Here is a 3,768-nt window from a genome sequence, read left to right on the forward strand (position 1 = left end):
CCTCCCATCCTGTCCCCCCTCTGCCCTTGTGGGTGGCCTGCTTGATTTCTACAGCGTCTCAGACATCCCCCGTTACTTCAGAATGCAGAACTGGGGCTCCCGACTCCTGTGGGAGCAATACCAGAAGCAGCCCGACTCGCTGCTGTTCTGCCAGGCTGCCACCACCGTCTCTGTGCCTCTGGGTAAGCCACTTCTCTCTGAGCCTCAGTTTCCTCAGATGTAAAGTGGAAATAATGCTACCGCTGGGTTCTTATGAACATTAAATGCAAACAGGGATGCAAAGAACCCTGGTAACTATAAAATAAAATACAAACATGGGAAATAATTATGGCACCCACTATGAGTGCTTATTTACCAGGTCCTCAGCTAAGCATTTTCACGCTGCAGTGATGTGAAAATACGCCCCCAAATTCTTAGATCCTCCTCGCTACAGGAGGTGGAGCCTAATTCCCTCCCTTTGAGGGTGGTCTGGACTCAGTGACTAGCTTCTAACTAATAGAATAAAGCAGAGGTGAGGATAGTGACCTTGGAGACAGGGTCGTGAAAAGGCACTGTGGCTTCCTCCTCTTGCTCCCTCTTAGACTGCTCGTTTGGGGGAAATTAGCTGCCATGTCTTCAGGACACTCAGGCACACAGCGGGAGGCCCAGGGGTGAGGAACAAAGGCATCCTACAAGTAGTCAGTGAGGAACTGAGGCTCCTGCCACAGCCCAGTGAGGGAGCCATCAGGGAAGCGGGTCCCCCAGCCCCAGCCAACCCTTCAGGTGAGCGCAGCCCCTGCAGACATTCTGACCGTAGCCTGGTGACAGACCCTGAGGCAGAGCCACCCATCGAAGCCACTCCCGAATTCCTGACCCACAGAAACTGGGAAATAATAGCTGTTGTTTTAAGCCATAAAGTTTCGGGGCTAATTTGTTACACACTAATAGACAACTAAAACACATGCATCATCTCATTAACTCTCATAACATAATGATGTAGATACTGTGATCATGGCCCATTTTAAAGATGAGAAAACCAAGGCTCAGAGAGGAGGAGACCACTGCCTGGGGCCACTCAGTAAGGACGTGGTGGACTCGGGCCCTCAGCCCTGGTCCATTTGGATTAGAAGCTGGTGTGCGTGGAGCCGTGTGCCAGCGTCTCCTCCGGGGGCTCAATGACTGTGCACAGGTCTGTCTGGGCTCCGCTGTGAGCCACGTGCCCCCAAGAGCAGGAGCTGTAAACTACACGTCTGGAACTAATTCCCACGCCTAGCAGCCAGTAGGTGCTCATTAAACACAAGTTCGAATGAGACACGTGGTGTTTAATGATGGGTGGTCCCTCGGGCAAACCCTTCCAAACCCTCGTGGGGTCCAGGGCAACACGCAAATGTGTTCCTCATACCATATAGCTGGATATTTAAAAGTTATGAATCAAACTAATCAACAGTAAATGAGTTATGATAAATATACCCTCATTATAACACAGGATAAAATATGTGTAAAGCTATGGTTTTTATGATGGAAAGTCAGCAAAGTATCAAAGACAACGAATCTAATTATTATTGCACAGGCCTGGGTCGCATCTTGATGGCTGATGGGGTTTGAATGGGTGATGAAATAAACAAGAACATGATTAATAAATGAGTCTCTGTTTATTCTATCAATTTTGTGTTTCTTGCCTTTATTCCAGCAAAATCAGTAATTGTGTTGTTATCATCAAGATTTTCATATCATTTCTGTCCCGTTGATAGTAATGTGAAATTAGACAACTTTTCTCAAGTTATTGTATTTCTTAGATAGTTCTTAATTAATTTCAATCGGAAAACACTTGCTCTGTTGAGGATGAGGCAAGAAATTGTCAATATTCTTAAAGCAATGTTTAGGTTAGGAAACGAGCCATCAATCTTGCATAGCAAGCTTAAGTGTCGTAACAGGGTTTCAGATGATAAATTATGATTAGTGCAGAAAATACTGCAAACTATTGGAGTTCTTCATGTAAATCCTATCACGTATGTCTTGGTTTTTACTGTTACTCAAACTGCCCTCTAGACCCCACGTTCATGTAAGCAACTGATGCCATGCCTTAAACATGTGAGACAGGGACCCACATATCTGCACACTTAAGAGTAATACGAATTGTTTAATATTGCAAAATGTCCCTCCGCGGTCCCGTGCACCTCTCGCGGATGCCACGCCCTTTTCTGAGCAACTCTGGAATCACAAATTGGAACATGAAGAGAAGCAAGCACACGGATGCTCAGGACTCCTGGGAATTTACTGCATTTGTGCTGTCTAAGAGGAAGGATTTAATAAGTTAATTAATTTGTCTTTTCTCTTACCTAGGAGCAAAGGCTTTTCTTATGCTGTTCCAAGCAGCATCCATCGGCAAGGTCAGTGGCCATACAACCCACAAACATTTGGACGCAGCCATGCTTTGCGTCAAGCACACAGAGCACCAGATGAGCAGAAGCCTTTCCTTTCTCCTCCTGGGGGCCTGAAGCGTGTTAGTCGCGAGAGTGGATGTTGATGGCGATGGGATGTGCTGGGCCAAGTGGCAGAGGCTCCCCGTGTTCCTGAATCAGTTGTCTGTGCTTGTGATGGGTGGGTTTCTGTGCTACTCATGTGTGGTCTGGTGGATTGTGGCTGGGGCATGAGCTAGCTATGCAGAAACCCAGAGTAAGAGTTTAAAAGCTTTCATCACGGCAGTATAGCATTGCTGTTACAGCCAAACTCATGTTCATTTTTCCAGTCATTCATCTTTTTACAATTATTTTATAAAATGTTCTAAGACAAATGTAATATGTTTCTCTTGTTTCCTGCGCAATTTCAGTACCACTGCTATATGAAGCATTGACTGTCATTTCAAAATAGCACTTTATATATTGGCATCTCTATCATTCCAAGTTATATAACTTTTTTTTTTATTGTGGTAAAAAAATGTGTAACATAAAATTGACCATCTTAACCTTTTTTTTTTTTGAGGAAGATTAGCCCTGAGCTAACATCTGCCACCAATCCTCCTCTTTTTGCTGAGGAAGACTGGCCCTGAGCTCACATCCATGCCCATCTTCCTCTACTTTGTATGTGGGACGCCTGCCACAGCATGGCTTGATGAGCGGTGTGTAGGTTCGCACCCAGGATCAGAACCAGAGAACCCCAGGCCACCAAAGTGGAATGTGTGCACTTAACCACTGCGCCATTAGACCAGCCCCATCTTAACCATTTTTCAATGCACACTTCAATAGTTCAATTGTGTTAAGTATATTCACAGTGTCACGAAACAAATCTCTGGCAATGTTTCATCTTGCAAAGTGGAAACTCTATACCCTTTAAAAACCAGCTCCCCTTCCCACCCTCACGCCAGCCCCTGGCAACCACCATCCTACTTTCTGTTTTTATGAATTTGAATACTTTAGATAGCTTACTAGTAATTCATTTTTATTCTCTTTTATAAAAGTATCGGTCTGCGACAGATTGGAAATTTAAAAAGCAAAATGGTCCTGTGCAACAGACAATTTCAGAAGCACAGCCCACAAAGTGCAGGGCCCAGGACAGGGCCCCTCTGGCACAGGTGGGTGTAGAGGCATTTCCGATTCACTTTGCCGGGCCTCAGTTTCTCCAAGTGCAGAAGGGGGTGATTGAGTAGCAATGCCCTGAAGAACTTGCAGCCACATCACCCCGGGTGCCCTGGTCATTGGAATTCCCCGAGGCAGGAACTGGCTGTCCGGCTGGGCAGCCACCCTCTGTCCCCTCCTGGTGGGCCCTGCTCCAAGTCCCATTTCATGCACC

Source organism: Equus caballus, chromosome 2 (genome assembly GCF_041296265.1).
Source record: "Equus caballus isolate H_3958 breed thoroughbred chromosome 2, TB-T2T, whole genome shotgun sequence".
Lineage (NCBI taxonomy): Eukaryota > Metazoa > Chordata > Mammalia > Perissodactyla > Equidae > Equus > Equus caballus.